Below are 19,608 nucleotides of genomic sequence, written 5' to 3'. Positions count from 1 at the left end.
CTGCCCAGCTCCATTTCTTCCGCTTAATGTCAACTAGATTATCGTCTACCCCCGTTTGTTCTCTGATCCACACCGCTCTCTTCCTGTCTCTTAACGTTACTCCTAAGATTTTTCGTTCCATTGCTCTTTGTGCGGTCCTTAACTTGTTCTCGAGCTTCTTTGTTAACCTCCAAGTTTCTGCCCCGTATGTTAGCACCGGTAGAATGCAATGATTGTACACTTTTATTTTCAACGACAGTGGTAAGCTCCCAGTCAGGATTTGGCAATGCCTGCCGTATGCACTCCAACCCACTTTTATTCTTCTGTAAATTTCTTTCTCATGATCAGGGTCCCCTGTGAGTAATTGACCTAGATAAACATATTCCTTTACAGACTCTAGAGGCTGACTGGCGATCCTGAATTCTTGTTCCCTTGCCAGGCTATTGAACATTATCTTTGTCTTCTGCATATTCATCTTCAACCCAATTCTTGCACTTTCTCGATGAAGGTCCTCAATCATTTGTTGTAATTCCTCTCCATTGTTGCTCAATAGGACAATGTCATCTGCAAATCGAAGGTTGCTGAGATATAGTCAATGCAAGCACACATTAAAAAATTTTTTTCGTTCGTTGCGGCAAGACGCAGCATATTTCTGTAGCTAGTGTCCTATTGATTAAGTGGCATGTAGTCAAATACAGCTGTCATTTTGTTCGCGCGACTAAAGTGTGAAATTTAATGTACTCTTCATTTTTTATAGAGCACAAGAGTGATTATATAAAGGACAAGAGTGATTATTTTGTTTTTATGTGCCACATGATTCCGTGTCATTGCACGCTACGATAGCGACAAAAAATATAAGAAGCCTCCAGTATGCTTCATTTCTGTCCAGTATTTATGCAAGACGACAGACCATTGGTGGTTTGTTTTTCTACATGCCGCAGTAACTTGTGGTCCTGGCGATGCACTCGTTTTATATTTCTGACCCTTCACGCTGAGCAAGGATATGTAAACTCTCATGAGCAGGATGAGCACGCCCTGGACTGCTGTCAAGGCATCTTGTTTTATCGTCTCGGTGAAGGATAAATGACCACATCATGGGAGCATGGGAGAGTGAAAATGTGATACCGAAAAGGCAGTCTGTCTACAGCAGCGCGTGAGAGTATCTGTTTGGTCTACCTGGTCAACAAAAGACCTGCGGCCCCGACGAGCAGCTAGCAACGTTATCTTCCCTGTACCATTGACTTCTACTTCACAAGACCTGCAGTGCAGTCACTCTTCCAACATTTCGTGTGCAGGATGCAAAGCCTCCAGTGTGATGCCTTGGTGTATTCTCTGAGTGTGCTGTGTGTATGCTGGCTTAGAGCTTAGGTGTTTTTTTTTGTCTCGTGTGCTACATGAGCTCATTCTTCTCCATCTGGTGATGTGCTAGGTGTGCCTGATGATGAGCCTACAGTGTGATGCCCTGGTGTGTGTGTGTGTTCAGTGTATTTGCAAGACAAGACCTTTGGTGATTTGGTTCTCATGTGCAAGAAGAACAAGTGATTCATCTGTTGGTGCGCTGGACATGCAGTATAAGCTTGCAGTGAGTGGTTTGTGTAGCTTCTATACTGCCCGAGTGCTCTATTTTATGTCTTAACATTTCGTGCTTGCTCTCAACCTTGTCCATGTATGTACGCTTCAGTAGCGAAATGAAAGTAAGCCAGTGTCTGCGGAGGATCTACTCTTGCTTTGTGCACCTCTTATAATGGAGGATAAGATGCGACGGTTGATATGCACAGCAGAGAATGTGCTTACCTGCATGGGAATGAACCGGGATAGTCCCAGAGATTCTTGTGAGAGCCACAATGAAGAAATAGACACTGCGGCGTCATGTCAGGCAGTATGTTTTAACTACAAAGGAGGTTCATTTCTATTGGTCACCATGTTTATTCATCTTGTCGCTTCTCCGTCCACATTCATTGGCCTTGACTTGCGTCATTCTGAAATGCCTGGATCGTTGTCACTGTGATGTGGATGATTTCTAAGTGTCTAATTTGCTATGCATTGAACAAAATGCCATCGCATGAGGTTTCAGAACCACATGGTTGCCAGCAGTCCTAGAGTATTGTATTTAGGTAAAGAAAAAAAGCTGTCTAATCCCAGGCTACATCGTCGCAAACTTTTTCTAATCTCCAAGATGCCAAATCGCGTCACAAGCTTCAACAAGACGGTACGTTGACCATGTTGGTATTACATACTGAAACCACTGACAGCTCGAAACAACAATCACTTCTTCTTTCTAGAGTTTTAGATGCCAAAATCAGTTCTGATTATGAGGCACGCCGTAGTGGACGGCTCTGGATTAATTTCGACCACCTGGAGTTCTTTAACGTGCCCCACAACACAAGGACACGGGTGTTCTTGAATTTCGCCTCCATCAAAATACGGCCCTGCTGCCGGCATTCGATCCCGCGACCTCGACAAGAACTACACGGATCTGCTCGTGTATCTTTTCTGTGTAGTTCTTGTCGTTTCGCGCTGTCAATGGTTTCAGTCGCATCACAAGCACCCACAAGTTTACTACTGTCAATAGTCAATTTGGCCTGCTCATAAAACAATTAACCATATTTCATTGTTTAGTGCAGTGGTCAGCATGCATTGTCTATATCCAGAGAACTATGTATACAAAGTACCTTATTCGGCTAACACCATGCATCGATCTGTTATGCACTGCCTTTCATAGCTTTGACGTGCTTGTAGGAATACCAGTGCCCTACTCACCTGACAGCTTTGACTTTGCAAAACTGCAAGAATTTGCTGCAGGGTGGCAACTAACTGGCCGAGTGTTTGGGTCTGCTCCGTCTGCTGGGTTGCGATCTGTTTAAAGCAACAGCAATGAAAGTTTGTTGTTCAAAATGCCCGTGATATGAAGTATAGTACTGTTGCCATGCTTTGGTCTATTTGCTGCACGAACATCGTCTGCAGCTGAAGGTGCTGCTCCTGCACCTCTAACAGCCTACGCTGGTCCGCAGCCAAAGTGGCAGCACTGTCGTGCATTCTTTGCACTGCAGTCATCCGGCCACGTGGTTGTAGAGGCGGAAGGGTGCGAACCACTTGGGGAGCGCGCAGACGTCGTCCTGCTGCTACGTCTGCATACATATTAGTGTGCTGTTAAGGATGCGTTAGCGTCTGCAAATCATCATTAAATTTGCAAAATTGATGATCACAAAGCATGTACTAGTTATTCCAAGCTTTGTTATATTGCTTCACTTGTGCTGAAGAGGCTTCTGCATGCTCCCTGATGTGAGAACAATTGCTTCACAAGCCAAAAGAATCAACAAAAAGAAAAACCAGGTGTCTTTTGCAATGAGTAAAAACAAATGCTCCCTGCATAATGGGAACTCACCCGTTTTCACATGAGCAAAGCTACTGCTTTTGCACATAACATGGGCATCACTAGTCTAGTATTGACGTCAACAAATCGTAATTTTTTTCCATGATGTCACTTGCAAAATTTGAGGACTATAGACCATTTCCATATTTTGTATATTTCGCATTTTTTACTGTCAGTACAGCAACATAGCAAATTATTACTTTTTCGTGTTCCTTGAGGTGCGTCTTAGAAGTTTCACGTGTGAATTCTCAAAATTTGTATGAGCAATTATTCGTGCTGTAAATTATTTGAAACAACCGTGATCAGGCTATAATTTCATGTATCACAGTATGCATTGCAACTGCTACGTCATGACATAAAATGTCGAAACATACAAGCCGCCAAATTGAGGACATTTCTAGCAGTAACGAAAGATTTAACCCCTTGATGCGCTGTGTGTACAATTGTTCACACAGAGCTAGTGCACCAAAAGCAAAGGCACTGATGAAAATAATTCTTTTTATAATAGATCGCAAACGTCTTAAGTCGCTTCACATTAAACCTGTGTTGCAAGTTTAAGTGATATGCATAAGGTGTTTATGTTAAATGTGTTGAAAGGCTACATGTTTGCTCGCACTGTCAGTATGTTGTCATGTGCCGTGGTATGTCTTTCATTGTTTTTGCACAATATTTTTCATCCACCATATATTTGCATTTGCTGGATGGGTGTGTTCCAAGAAGGCTCAATGAAGGTTGGTACATGTTTAATATTCTATTCAGTATGCTTTTTAGCAGTACGGTCATCACAATTCCAAAGGTACAAAAAATGACAGAAAAAATCAGTGCAGTTTTCATGCTGTCATATCAACTGCTGTACACATTATGCCACCACAACTCTGAACACTTCTTGAACTCACGGAAGTAAAATGCTTATTTAGTACACAGCATGGCTGTTGTAAAACTGTGATTAACAAACGCAGATTTTGGATCTCTCGTTCCCCCTTATCTTTTTTCTCCACACTTATGAAAATTTATTTTAAGGTGAGAACATGCCAACTAGGACACAAAAAGCCTGGCAAAGGAGGCAATACCTTCTCTGTTAGTTTGTAAAAAAAGTTCAATAAGAATTATGCATTTACCCTCATACTTAAATATACAACAGTACCTAGTATGCCCTCCAGCGCAAAGCTTGTACCATGCATTCAACATAAAGCTGTATTCACACTACATCAGCAGCGACAAATCGTAAGGACTTCTCGTCCCTCTGCATGAAGGTTTGTGTAACTGTTCTATTCTATTAACTCGCAATGTATTTCATGAAGTACAAGGGTCCCATTCGTTTTAACAGCACCGCACGTGCGCCTGCTGGCCCGCCAGTGAGCATCTTTTAATGTCGCAAAGGGATGACATCAGCAAGATATTGGGGATCTGTCTTGCTCTTCCTTATATCGTCGCTTTGAGACGTTAGAAAGGACTGACCGGCCCGCTAGTGCAGTATTATTAAACGATCGTTTCACTGTAGAGGCAATTTCAATGAAGCGCAACACTCGGTTGCTGCATTCTCACATTTTTCATATAGGTGAGTTAGGTAACATTGAGTCCATGCTTAAGCTTTTCCCGGTAACATGAAGCATGCAAAAGTACTATTATGTGTAAAAAGAAAACTCCACTCACAGCTGCTTATTGTCAGAATTGCCTAACATCCCTATTTTGGATGCAGGCATAAAAACTAAATTAACTTGCATTTGTGTTGCATTACTGACTCTTACGTCAGCTTTATTCTGTGCAATGGTAAGCAATAGCAACTCCCCAGCGCTAGTTGCCACACGATACCTTCATATAAAGAGTTCTTTATTGGGACCATCACTAACCTGGCACTGTCACAGAAGCATAGTCATGCTCGTGCAGTGCTGCAATGCTGCTGCTGCGGCTCGCAACATTGTCACATTCCTGCTGCACTGGTTCTGGTTGGGGACTTGCATAGGCAGGCTGTGATGCAAGACTAGCACGTACACTCTGGAATACGATAGTATTCGGCCAAGAAAGAAAGACAAGCACAATTTGTGCAAAATGCCAGAATTTATGTTTCTGTTTAATGTGACCTCTGTGGAGTTAGCCTGTGTATTGTGTTGTGTAGCAATAACACAATATTTCATCTCATGTTCCAGCACTGCACTGTCGTCAATGAGGGAAGCCATAGGCCAAAGCTGAGCTTTATTTCAGGGCCCTCAATGTGTTCAGTGCACACCTCTACTCAAGTGTGCAGAAATGTTCTTCACAAACCTGCGTATGACTTTCTCAGCATTTCCACATTTCAACCCTGTCTACATCACAATGCATTCTACACTATGCTGTATGGAATGTAAATAGTTTTCACTTGTGATGGCTCTACTGTTAAAGTTCAGTTACATAAAAGTGCGACTGTGATTTTTTACATAATCTACACACTGATATTTACACTTGTGGTGTTGGTCTTACTGTTTTCTTTGGTAATAAACTGCTTAACAGTTTGTTGCATCATTCATTTGTCGTGTTTATACAGCACATCTTGCAGTTTGTCGTTCCACAGATTTCTTCAACAGGTATGTCAGTGGCATGCTTTGTGTAGATGCAAAAGGCGGTCTCATTTCAAATAGAGATGCATGGAGAAAGATATGTACTTTATCTCCATTCTACTCCTGGAGGTCAACCACTGCCTAATACTATTCTATAATAGCCTTGGAATGGCGTGTTGCTATATGATAGGGTACTCTGCAAATTCATTGACACAGATAAGGGGCATAAGCATGGTTTCTCACTTAGATGCAGACAGGGGATCTTAATTGGCGCCAGGGGAAGTCGGAGTATACGCCCACGATACTGAGTACCTGGGCATCGTCTTCTCCTAGCAAGGCGGACAAATTTGGCGGCCCTCCGCCGGTACCCCTGTAATGTTGAAGCGCACCTTCGTGAAGGCACGGATACTTTGCATTGAACCTATCGCTAACCTGAAGTCAGCCGCCTGCTCGGCAGATTTCGCCACACGTGCCAGCCAACGTGGTGTCTGGGCCGCTCCCATGGCGGTCATTTCCCATGTGGCGCCCCAAGCACCTATTGAGGTGGGGGCACCTTCGGGTTGAGGTCAAACACCCCTTTCCAAGCGTTCAGGTTCCATAATGGCCGAGCACCAGGCCGGGAGCGCGCTTGTACCTATTTTACCGGTAGGTACCCGGCGGCAGCACTTGCCTCCCACAGCCGCGGCGGATGCTCGTCTACAAGGCCGTCTGTGGTTGGACAAGAGGCGCCCAGAGACAACAGCTGAAATCTCTATTGGGCCCTCTTTCGAGATGTGGACCCCCAGGACAGCCGAGCACCAGGCCAGGGGACATCTCTACCCATGAGAAAAACCGGTGGGTTCCCGACGGCACAGGGATTTGAACTCGGTACCTCCCGCATTCATATGGTGAAGGGCTCGCAGGCCCCACCTCGTTCAGCTCATTTGTGAGCTGTGCTGCGCAGGGTGGGCTCATGTTGTCATACGCGGCTTTATCTCGACATTTCTTTTTGCCTCCTGTTATTGCACGTTCCAGGCTATCTCCGTTCACTGACTGCCATCGATCAAACTCGGGTAAAACTCGTGCGAATGAGAATCTCGGCACATCCTGCATAGCACCCCTGATCGCAAACTTTCAAGCACATTATTTGCAATTGAAAGCTTCTTTCTGCGCAATCAATCATGGAAAGGTTCACCTAAATGTAAAACTTAATGAGTGATCGTTACTGCGATGCAGAAGTGCGCATGTACTAGTACCTAAGCTCGCATTCCGCCATGGGTGAAATGTCTTATTCTACGCAGAGAAAGAGGGCTACGTTGGTAATTAATGTAGCGAGTCAAAGACGTACACTCTAAAAACAGTTGCACCTTTTGTGGTGCATTTTTTGCCACACAACAATAATCGTCATCTGTCTTGCTTGCGTTTCCTATCTTGAAAACTCTGCACTTGCTACTTTCCTGTCGAGAACGCTGGGTCACGCTGATAACGCTCTTGTCGTTCGTGACCGAGAGGTGTCGGGCGCACAGAGTTAAAGAAAGGAAAGCCACGCAAGTCTGATGACGATTATTGTTCTGTGGCAAAATGCGCCCCAAAGGGTGCAACTGTTTTTAGACTGTACCACGCGCTCACCTCAACACGGCGCTTCTAGCTGGTGGAGCGGGTACAGAGAGAAGCAGACGAAGCTGGCTGATTGCACGCTTTATACATGACGCGTTTTCACAGCGTAAATATGGTGTGTCACTAAATTGCTTTAGTGACAATTGCATTAGCGTCGGGATTTACCATGAGATGGGTGTGGCAAGGAATTTGGTAACGTTGAAGAGCAACTCTCGGGCATGGGAGACACCATAGTGATGTACCCTAAATGTTTTCAGGTTAACATATAAAACGAACTCGCGGGCCTCGGCGACCCCCCAGTAGCGGCTCCTAAATTATAACAACTATAATCAAAGGCACCTCGGAGGCCAAGAAGCTTCGAAGCGGTAGATGTTGTGACTTTTGAAATGTTCTATGGGATGCTTATAGATCGTGCGGGGATAAGCACTGGGCCGGTGGGGCGGGCCAGTGTGAAAGAGCAATCCGTATTCATGTGAACGTGGTCAAAGTAGAAAGTATGCAAACAATGCAGAGTTGCTTGCGTCAAGGCCAATGTGGGCAAGTAAGTGTTTTTTTCCTTATTTCGGGTACGGAAAGCCGCACTTCAGGTGGTTTTAAACACAAGGCTGACGGGAAACGAGTCGAGGGCGCGCCGCCCGACAATAGGGAGGCACGTGAGGGCTGACTATGTTGAAGAATGACGCCTGTGATCATCTTTCTGGCAGGCAAGCAACATAGTTGGATTGCATCCTCGAAATGTTTCGAATATGCACCTGTATAAATTATAAATTTTAACTGCATTATAAATGTTCATGCTATTGAGGCGCTCCGCGAAAGGCCGAGGCTCGAAGATTTGACTTGCAAGTTTTCAAAACAACGGGAAACCGACTGCGTAGCAAGCCGATAAAAATTGCTCGGTACAGGTGTAGCATGGAGCAAGGGGTGAGACTGGGCTAGTTAGTATTCCATTACGATGTGCACAGCGCGAGCGACAGACGTAATGCACATCGTAATTTGGACATCGTAATGTAGCATGGAGCCCACTGTTATCCCGATGTTTTGCCGGTGATCGATTTGAAGATGTGCAAAGTAGATGTAAGCTTTTTAGGGGCGAAGCTCCTTATAGCGGCACCCGTTCGTCCCCGTCGTCGTCGTCGTAGTAGTAGTGTGTAACCAGTCTGAGAAAAATGAGAAAAAAAATTCCGAAGTTGTGTCCGTAGCGCGGAATCGAACCAGGGACCCCTCGCTTCCGAGCGCGCGGCGTTAGCCCACTACGCCACGAAGCGCACATGGACACACGCACCACGATGGCAATAAATACCCAGCATTAACGAAAGGCCGCGTTTCTAGCGCGTTTCTAACGCGTTTGTGGTAGCGCGTTACGGCCCGTGTAAGAAGCTGGTGTAAGACGCTGTGGCCTCTCCGCCTTACCTTCAACGCGTTTCGAACGCGCTGCCCAAAGCGGTGGCAAGTCAAGTTCAAGTCGAGGAGCGTTTATGAATACGGGGGGTATACTCTCTCGGCAGTCATGTGATGGCGTCAGCAAACGCGGTGCACGTTCCGGCATGTGTAAATGGCTGCGTAAGACGCTGTGTCCGCTCCCCCTTACTAGAGAGTACTGCACGTTTCTAACGCGTTTGTGCTAGCGTCCCCTTAAGCGGGAGATCCGATGATTCCCTCCGGAGCTTCGCCCACTCATCATCATTCACCCCGTGGATATGCTGTGAATTTTTCTCCAAGTGGGCTACCTGAGGGCTCCGGAAGAGGTGCAGTCAACAATGACATTGAAAAGCCGATGTTTTCTCATGTAGGAGATAGGCTGGCCATTGCTGCCTACTGGATGACCAGTCATTGTTTTTCGCTTAAAAGCGACTAACGCAGGCTTTTCTGTCGAGATCGTTAGGCCATGTGTGCGACGATAGCTAGATGCCTGTGTTGCTGACTTCTGTAGCCTTGCATGAACCTGCAGGCGAGTCACTGCTGATGCCCAGACGCAGATACCGTCAGCGTAGATAGACACACTGACTGCTTCCGTTAGGGATTCATTCACCCCAAGAAATGTCAGGTTGAAAAGAATATGGCTTAGAACACTTCAGCACGGGAACATCGCAGAACGTGAAGTGATCGGTAGTGGGACCATCTACAAGTATGTAGAGCCTCCCACATTTTTTATCTATATCGCGGGAGAACACTATGATAAGGTCGTACGTCGTCCAGAAGGGAACATCGGTTTAGACTACTCCTGCACAGGAGAGTGCTTATTGCACTTGAGAGTACTTCAGCTGGTCTCGCTGATTATCTCCGCTTAAAGGAGCTAAAATGGCGCGTGATGAACGCTCGCGTGATAAAGCCAAAAATGCGGAGGCTATACACACAGGTACCTTCGCGTCAAGTAGCTTCGGATCCATCAATATACTCATCGTCCTAGTTGAATCGTCAAGAGCGCGTTCATGTTGGGTTGATCGTAAATGATATCGAAAGCACCTTTTGTGTCAAGAGTGCTACTGACAATCGCTTCCCAGATTTTTGCTTCTGTACGGATGGCACTAGATCGATGAAGATGGCGATAGATGAACGGTCTAGTCAACATACAGCCATGGAGTCAGGGCAAATCTTGTGTTGTCCTAGCTACCATTCCTGACGCACGAGGGTCACACGTTCCATGAGCTTCCCGACATAGCTGGCGAGTGCTATAAGCCGATATGATGCCAGTTCCAGCGGTTATTTTCATGTTTTTTTAGCAGCGTTACCAGGCGGCGGCGTTTTTATTCTTGTGGAATGGAGCCATCCTCCAACAACCTATTATAAAAAGTTTGAGCAGTTCTTGTTGGGAATCCTTGACCTAGGTAAGGGAAAGCAGAATATGAATAGATTGACTTGGTCGAATTTCCTGTGAAGTGGTTCAGTGGCCTGCAGTGACGAAATGGCATTAACGGACGGTGACTTTTACCGCCGACATTTACCGCAGCCTTTCAGATGTTATTGGACCCAGAGCAGCACAGCCCACGAGCGCAGGTAAAAAAAAAATCTGGGAGTCACACGGGCTGAACTTAGTGGCAAATGCTGAAACATTTTGCTTGCAGAAGGGCAGTCTGGTGTCCTTCTCTGCTGTCGCTAGCATGTGTGGGAATGTCGCTTCTGTCCATGCAGACTGAAAACGTCTGATCACAGACTCAAAAACTTGCGAAGAGGGACGCCACATTTAAGACATTGTTACCCAGGTTTTCCTGTCTTTTGAAATAGGGATTTATAAAACAAATAAAACGGATCCCGGCTTCTGCGCATTTTCATTTTTTACTTTGGGGAACACTACAGTTCAGTGCAGCTCTGATTGATATGCATAGTCGCAGTCTTCAAGCGTCACCTCTAGAAGGTCGCAAAATGCGTAGTCACCCTGTTTCGAATAGTTTAGTGTATCATAAATGTGCTAAAATTTGTCAATAGGTTTTGAGGATTACTCGACGTGCGTACACATTGATCGTTGACTTCATGATCACCTGATGCAACAAGTTCTTAAAATTTTCACGCTATTCCTGTTTGGGAATAGCGGGATACCGATCAGAAACGTTGGAATCATCATCATCTTCAGCCTGTATTTATGTCCACTTCAGCACGAATGCCTCTCCCTGTGATCTCCAATTACCCCTGTCATGCACTAGCTGATTCCAACTTGGGCCTGCAAAATTCCTAACTTCATCACCCGAACGTTCGAACGTTGGAATACGAATCGCCTAACAGCATGCCAAGAAATCGGCCCGCGAAGCCTTGGTGACATTATGTCCTCCTTAAAATGTGCCGATGAAGATTATTATGTTATTTGTACCAGGCTGGTAGACAGCCTCGCACGACGTCATTAGCGCCAACGTTGCTAGATCCCAATAACCCTGACTGACGGTCAATCCCAGTGCACCATAATTTATCATGTATTTTTCAATGTTAAAAGTAAAGGCGAACACACGAATAAAAAGCATGTCTGCAGGCGCTACTAGCTGAGATGAATCACTCAAAACGTATTGGGAAAGCGTAATTTCGAATAAATTATGAACATTCCGCCAATAATCCATTCTCGGCGTTGGTATCAAAGCATCCACGCGGATCAGATTATTTTCCAACATGTGTACCAGTAGGAAGTTTCACTAAGTCTACAATAACGTTATCCCTTGACTTTGACAATAAACTTGGGATGCTTTCTGTCGAACTTTTTTTTCTGCGTGAACCTCCAGTGTTTGTAGCGCTGCTTTTTATTAGAAAACTTCTCTAAAGGTTGATCTCTGATGCTCTAACATATGTCCCAAATTTGTTACTGCCTATCATCTCGGTTTTGGAAAGACCTATGATGAAAATGTCAGCGGTGTCTCTGTAAACATCGCTGGCTTGATTACCGTGATCTTAGAACAAAATACCACTACAATACTCCATACCGGCGCTTACTGCGTATATTGATTGAGCATTTAAGCAAATACCAGCACATCGGGTTTATCATTTCGTCCGTGACGTCGGATTCCTACGCTGTAGGTCTCACGTTCTTTAGAGCATTTGCATGACAAATCTTCGAGCACTTCAGAGTTTGCAAGCACAGAGTACTACGCGTTTCTGTCGGTTTCCCGCGGAGCTCCTGAATAGCACGACCAGTTAAAATGACTGCAAGTCATCCGACCATGTCCTATACTACCACCGACACGCTGAGCGCGCATTTTCGCAACATTTCAAGGATGTAACCAAACTATCTTGCTTGCCTGCCAGAATGACTACAGGCGTCATTCTCGAACGTAGCCAGCCCTCACGTGGCTCCCTATTGTCAGGCTTCACACCCTCGGCTATTTGACTGCCAGTCTTGTGATGTTTAAAACAGCCCGAAGTGCGCCTTTATGCTCCAGAAATAAGGAAGGGCACTTACATGCCTACCCTGGCGTTGACGGAAGTGGCTCTATGCTGTTCTCATACTTTCTACTTTGACCAAGTCCACATGTATATGGATGGCTCTGCCACTCCGACCAGCTCCACCAGCGCAGTGATTATCCCACCACGATCGATAAGCATGGGATATAACATTTCTTAAGTCACAACATCGACGGTTCGGATTTTGTTGCCCTCTGAGATGCCTTTGATTATAATAACCACCGACCTGTGGTTATAATAATTTAGGGGCCGCCACTTCGATGGCTGCGAGTTGCTTTTCGACGTTAATCTGAAAACGTTTTGGGGACATCACTATCGTGTCTTTTCAACGACAGCAAGTTGTTTGCAGAACCCATCTCATTATGAATGCCGACGTTAATCCAATTGTCATTGAAGCAATGTAGTGACGCCAACTATGTTCCGTAAACGTTATGCAGAGTGGGTGTCGTTTTATTTAAACATTATTTTTCTAAACTCACTCAGAACTCATTCACTTCCAATGGACTGGCGTAGTGCCACAGTAATCCCCGTTTTTAAAATTGGGACCGCATGCATATAAATAATTACAGTTCCCTATCAATGACGACAATGTGGTGCAAGCTTATAGATCATATATTAGTTAAACAAATATTTAGTTCCCTCGAAACCAATTAACTTCATTGTTCAAATCAACATGGGTCCACGGGTCGGCTTTCCCCTGGGACGCAGCTGACAGAAATGCTATGCGATTTTTACAATTCCATTGATGTGCGCCGACAAACTGACGTCATCAGTATACATTTTCTGAAGGCATTTCATAAAGTATCGAATGGAAAATTGCTTTCAAAACTCAGTACTATATGACGCAATGATGAGCTATTAAAATGGATAGAAGCTTATCCAGTTATGCGTCGGCAAACAGTACGAATAGATAACTACACCTCAAGTTCAATGCAGGTGTTCTCAGGGGTACCCCAAGAATCCATCTTGGGACCATAACTGTTTCTTTTGTACTTTAATTATACTTCCGCATTAGTTGTTCCACCTATAAAAAGAAAGTTTGTTGCTGATCACTTTAATTTATTGCCAGCTATGCACACAATGTCAAATTATGCTAAATGAGTGCCTTCAAGTGGTGGATGCATGGTGCAAAAAATGGGACATAGATATCAACTATGATAAAACCACATGTACGCATATCAACAGAAAAGTGCGAGCTTCGATTTACGCATTGACGCGAGAAAGGCTGGCATCTGCAGCCGCCAGCCACTTGAACGAGAACGACGAAGTGCGCAGTAGTACGCGCGCTCGAGTGTCAAGTATTATTAAAACACCGTTTTTCCAAGGCCTCGCGTCTTAACTTTGATACATTTTCTTCTGGTGTAGGTGCGTGGTGCGTAGATGACACAATCCCGGAACGTACCCTCGACACAAGCCCAACGAGTAGTTTGACCGAGCGTATGCCTGTGCATGTAGGTACCAGCTGTCGCCTTCAGGGACTCCAGCCGCAGCACGGTCTGCTACCTGAGTGTGCGACGACGATGAATCCACCACCTTCAACGGCTTACCACTCCAGCACAGTGCATCGTCAATCAACCCCGGGCGCCAGATTTGTTTCATGGCGGCGTTTTTGCAGACGCCGATGACTGGCTTGACCAATTCGTGCGAGTCGCCAACCTTAACGACTGGACCCAAGAGCGCAAGATACACAATGCGCATTTCGCACTCGAGGATTCCGCGAGGACGTGGTTCCATAACCACGAGGCGACGCTGACATCGTGGCACAAATTTCTTCGGCAGTTTCTCAACGCCTATGCCAGTGCGGACCAAAAGGATAAAGCAGAATCGACGATCCAGGCAAGGGTTCAAAGCCCGATTGATAGAGTAACCGATTATGTGGAAGACATGGCTCGGCTCTTCAAACCTGGCGACACCTCTGTGGCTGAAGTTGAAAAAGTAGGTCACCTAATGCGAGGTGTCAAGCAAGAACGCTTTGCCGGCATCATTCGCAACCCGCCGCCGATACTTATGGACTTTCTCACCGAAGCCACTACTACAGAAAAAGCCCTTCAAAGGCGGGCCAGGCAGTACAACCGCAACTTCATGGTTCCACGTAACCTCGCTGCCGTCACTCTATAGTCGGGTATAACTTAAAAAGACAGAATAGGCTCCGCCCCGATGACCGATATGTGGCAGTCGATTGCCTCCGTGCTAAAGAAATAGTCCCGCTGACATGACTCGGCCCAGTTCGAAGCTCGGGCTGCCATGTTCTCTTTCGGTGGGCTCAACGGCCGTCCTGCTCGTGACGTCAGTCTAGAGTGCGCGCCCATTGGTGGAGGCTCGTGTGCATCCGCATTTGTGAGGAAAATGTCGCTGCTTTCTAAAGTTGTACCCGACTATAGGTAACCCCACCAGCGCATTACGAGAGCTGATCAAGGCGATCAACCCCGGACCGCAGGCCTCTTTGTTGTCATTTTGATGAAGCCGGACAAATCCAGAGCACGTGTCCTTACCGCGCAGTGGTAATTCGTGTGTTTTCTCCAAATGAACCTCGTCCCTGCCCTGGTGAGCGACCTGTGGAGTTCCAGTGATACCACGTGAACTGTTTTAATGCGTTCGAAGGACGACGGCATGAAACTCGTTTGTGTTCACCTGCTCGTCACCTGCTCGATACCGGTCCCCAAGCACAGCCTTCTTTTGTGGCGTTGCTAGGCGCCACTTGCCAGCCCTGTGGATGCAAATTTGAGTCTAGCGACTTCAGGAGGTGAGGCCGCTGACATTAGGTGTACTGAAGATCTTCCATTACGACAACGACGATAGCAAAGCGAGGTGCAGACACAGTCAAGTATACCGTAAGATAAGTGGTAACGTCTTACATTCCTGTAGCTGCAGACGACGAAGAAATAACAGCTTAAACCGACACTGGAGCGGAAACCTACGCTATGACCATGGATCTTACCTGCAAGCCAAAAAAAGTTTGCATACTTTGGTCTGGGTCACACATCCGTTCCACAGGAGGCCACCTCTAAAGTCCTGTGAGCAGGTTTGCAGCACGAGTGAATATTCGCGGATTTAATTATCGGAGGTTTAATTATCCTGCCGAGCTGTCCAATATACTTGATTCTTGGAAGAAACTTCTTGCAGGCTAATGGAGCCATCACAATTTGCTGGAGCCGCCGGTAACGTTTTCGACGGCGCACACCGTAGCAAGCAGCAATTACGACAGTCATAAAAACGCCTAGCGCACTGCCCACGGCAAGGTCACGTTACTGCCAAGGAGTAGCGTAAGAACCCTTGTAACCTGTGACCCATGCGACGATTATGAGGGCTTCGCCGCGAGAAATAATCTGCTGCTGCTCGAACGGTATGTCTGCATAGCTCGATACCAGGTTGATTCTCAGAGCAAATGTTCACTATTTCTGCTGATGAACTCCAGCAGCGAGCTTCAGCACGTCCCTCAAGGTACGGCTCTCATCTTTCTCAACGAAATTAGTCACTTCTCCGACGTCGGCAGATTGGAGGTGACTTCACCAGACATGACAAATGCTACCAGCAGGAGCAGTCACATTCACATTAATGCCGGCTTGTCGGAACTGCAAAAGCAGCGACTATTAGGCCTCCTGTCGGGCTCCTTCACCACAGCATGGAAAGTTCAGCGCACCTCTGTTTCAAAACACCGTATTTGTACTCGAACCAACGTTGTGATCCAACCACAACCTGTAACACGCACTGCACCTTGATCCGAAGTTTCGGTTGGGAAACTGGTGTTGAAGCGTGGCCGTCGCACCTGGGAAGTTGGCGTTAGCGTTGCCGAGGCGTGCGCCATCGTTGTGAGGTTCCCGGAGGGCTAGACGACGCTGACCTTTGGCCTCAACATCGCGCTTCCTCAACGCAGGGCCGGCGGCTCTTCGCTGACGTTTTGCCTCAACATCACACTCCCTCAACTCGGTGTCCGAGGCGCTTCGCAGACGTTTCGCCTGGGCTTCGGAAGCCCTCATGCTAGAAAGGGCTCGCCGTCGAGCCCTTTCCCGATCGCTTTCATTCTGAAAGCATTTCTATGAAATTTCTGCACAATGGAATCTCTCCATTAATTAAGACAATGAATGACTCATTGCCTCGGCCTTCCCATTCAGGAGACAGAAGAGAAGTGAAATTCTATGCTAGAATGATTAGCTGCAATGCAGCCAGCTGTGGAAGCAGAGGACGACGACGAACGCGCGAGCAGTGGCACGAGTGCGTGCCCACCAGCTGCACAGCACTGAGCAGCTGTTCTTTTTTCGCGTTACATCGCCGGCGCAGGCTAGCGTATACAAGCTTCGCTTGAAAACGAAGGCCAACGCACTGCACTGCTATGCCGACTGCAGACAGCTTAACAAAGTCACGAAACGTGATGCTTACCTCCTGACTAGGATCCACGACGCCTTGGATCGTCCACGCCTTGCCCAATTACTTACCACGCTAGATCTCATGTCAGGGTAATGGCAGATTCAAGTCGAAGAACGCTACTGCCAGAAGATTGCATTTGGGACTCCTCGTGGGCTATAGAAATTCAAATGCATGCCATTCGGAATGTTTTTCTCTCCCACCAAATTTCAGCGAATTATGGACACTGTACTTCGTTGTACTGAAGTGGCAGACGTGCCTGGTCTACCTGTACGACGTCGTTGTGTTTTCAAGCATATTTGAGGAACATATGGCACGGCTGAAGAGCGTTCTTAATGCTGTCCCCAAGACAAATCTCACCATGACGCCTGAAAAATATCACTTCGGTTTTCAGGAACTGAAGTTTCTCGGAGACGTGGTCAGCCCCCCACATAGTGAAATCTTTTACACCCAAAGGGTGCACTCTGTTTTTACACCCATGCTCACGACCTTTTGCCAATATTTTGGAATACTACACCGTTTAAGTAGGGTGCTTACATCGTTAGAGCCCTCCTATTGCCACGCTCTTAGTGTTTCTTTATGCTTAAGTAGGATGTAAATGACGTAAACACATATATATGTATATACAGGGTGTTCAAACTATCATGCACTAAGATTTTAAAATATGCAAATGCCACTGCAAAAATGGCAATATGCAAGTGCCTCGAGCGGTCAGTTGAAATTGAAAGATTTGAAGGCATCTGACGGGGTCAGGAGGCGCAAGACAGGCATAATTGTAGCTCAATAACAGAGGCCTTCTTCCGACAGTGGACATACACAGAGTGATAATTTTTGATGATGGTAATAATGATGATGATGATGACTCTGACAGTGGTGATATTTGTACGCGTCTTTGGGAGCCCTCATGACCCACGACTGCAGCAGACGAAAACCATATTCAGCGCTTTGCATGAAATGCCTAATAAATGCTTCATTAGAACGTGATGTCACTCACCTACAAAAATGTGCTCTGTCGTTTCACAAAAAAAATATTTGAAATCGCATAGTGTCATCTGCAAGATAAAATGGTATTTGGAAGATGAAGAGAACGTGAACAGTGAGCGAACAAGAGAAGTATATTACTGTAGACAGCATTTCGGCAAAAGTGATGGCGGTCAACTCAGTAGTAACTCTGATCCTTCACTAGGTTCGCAGTGATATTGTGATGTCCAAGCTAGGCCTTACACATCAGGAATACTTGCTTCTTCTGCAATATATTATGTGCAGTGTGCGATAAGCGCTTCAATGTTGTATAATAATCTGCAGAAACGCCATTTATTCAAATGGATATTTACGAACTAAGGGAAAAGGTTTTATTGTATGCTCTCACACTGTGATAATTTATGCTCGTCCAGTGTGATTATATACCGTTTTTGTTTCACTTATCGGAATCCAGAATTTGTAAATGATGAACATGGTGTGCGACAACGTCCAACAAATCGATTCCTCAGTAATCAAATGAGGCGCAATATTTCTCTAGCTGAAGGATCTACATGGTCAGAGCAAACTTAATTCATTTCCTTGGAAATATAGTTCCTTCAAAAGGCTCTCGGCTCGCAAATCACCTTTACTTAAAATTGACCTTTCCTTTAGGAAGATTCAGCAAGCTTCAAAAGCTCCTTCTCTATGTGCAGCTTCAGAATTTTATCAGCCGCATGCATGCCTGTTCATAATTAAAGTGTTAGTTGTGTGCGGTAGCCATATTTTTTGATATAGAGGAATTGGCCACTGTCTATCCTAATTATTCAATTACACTTATGGGGTCCTTTATACAGAGGTTTCGTCTAACGGCATGTGCACAGGTTTTCACTAGGTCGACTTTTTTTTCTCTTGCGTCGCTTTCCATTTCTTCATTTATTATATACCACGAGGAAAAACAAAGATGTAGCGGATTACCAGTTTCAGATGAGAAGGTCGCTGAAGCGGGAGTGATTGTTTCGCCATAAAGGCTTACCCCCATGCGAAGGTATACAGGAAGGAAAAGCAGCGTTGAAAACAAGCAAATCATCAGAAGAGGATGCCGAGAGTCCTCACAATACTCTTGGTGATGCTCTCGTGTGCGTTGACTGCAAGGATCACTCTCTGAATGCCCCCCACGCTTGAACTTGCCTGGCAAAAAAATTTGTCCTCATCCCGACATCCGCACTCTTCCGGTTGAAAGACTGATGCTGCAATTACACTTCACTTACTTTGCACAAGCACACTTGCAGAGGCATGATACATTTGTATTTGTACAGTGTACTACTCAGAAGTCTTGTTGCGGGGCTATTTTTATTGCGATAGCAATTATATGGACACTCAAAAGCAGATTTCTGCCGTCGGCGTCGCGGTCGCCGTAGCCGTCGCCGTCGCCGTCGCCGTGAGGTTCCGTATGACGTCAATGGAGATGAAATCGTCGCCGCGCGCCGAACGCTGCATGTGCGATAGAAAGGGCACGAGGGGCGCGCGCTTTCACGGGGAGTGAACTCACGGCGGAGAACAAACGCGCGTTCTGCGCCGTGCTCGCTTAAGGGCTGCAGAAGTAAGCGTCTCTTTCCTCCTTTACAATCACCATATATGTAGAGCAAACGCGCCTTCTTTCGACGCGCGAGAGGCCGTGGGAGAGGGGGAGGGGGGGGGAAGGGAGGCGACGTTTAGCTGCGGCACCAAGTGCCTATTTATATCAGAGGCTCCGGCAACAGTCACCAACGCCGCACGCATTTTGAGCGAACGCGGGCAAAACGCCGACGGCGTCGACAATAGTTCTGCGTGTTGCCGGTGCTGCTGCATGTCCAAGTTTATACAGCTGATAAAGCTAATATAATTGCTCCGTATAGCTCTCTACAAATTTGCTATCGCAATTGATGC

The sequence above is a fragment of the Dermacentor silvarum genome, chromosome 4, assembly GCF_013339745.2.
Source record: "Dermacentor silvarum isolate Dsil-2018 chromosome 4, BIME_Dsil_1.4, whole genome shotgun sequence".
NCBI classification, from domain to species: Eukaryota; Metazoa; Arthropoda; class Arachnida; order Ixodida; family Ixodidae; genus Dermacentor; species Dermacentor silvarum.
Note: the sequence above shows the minus strand (reverse complement) of the source record.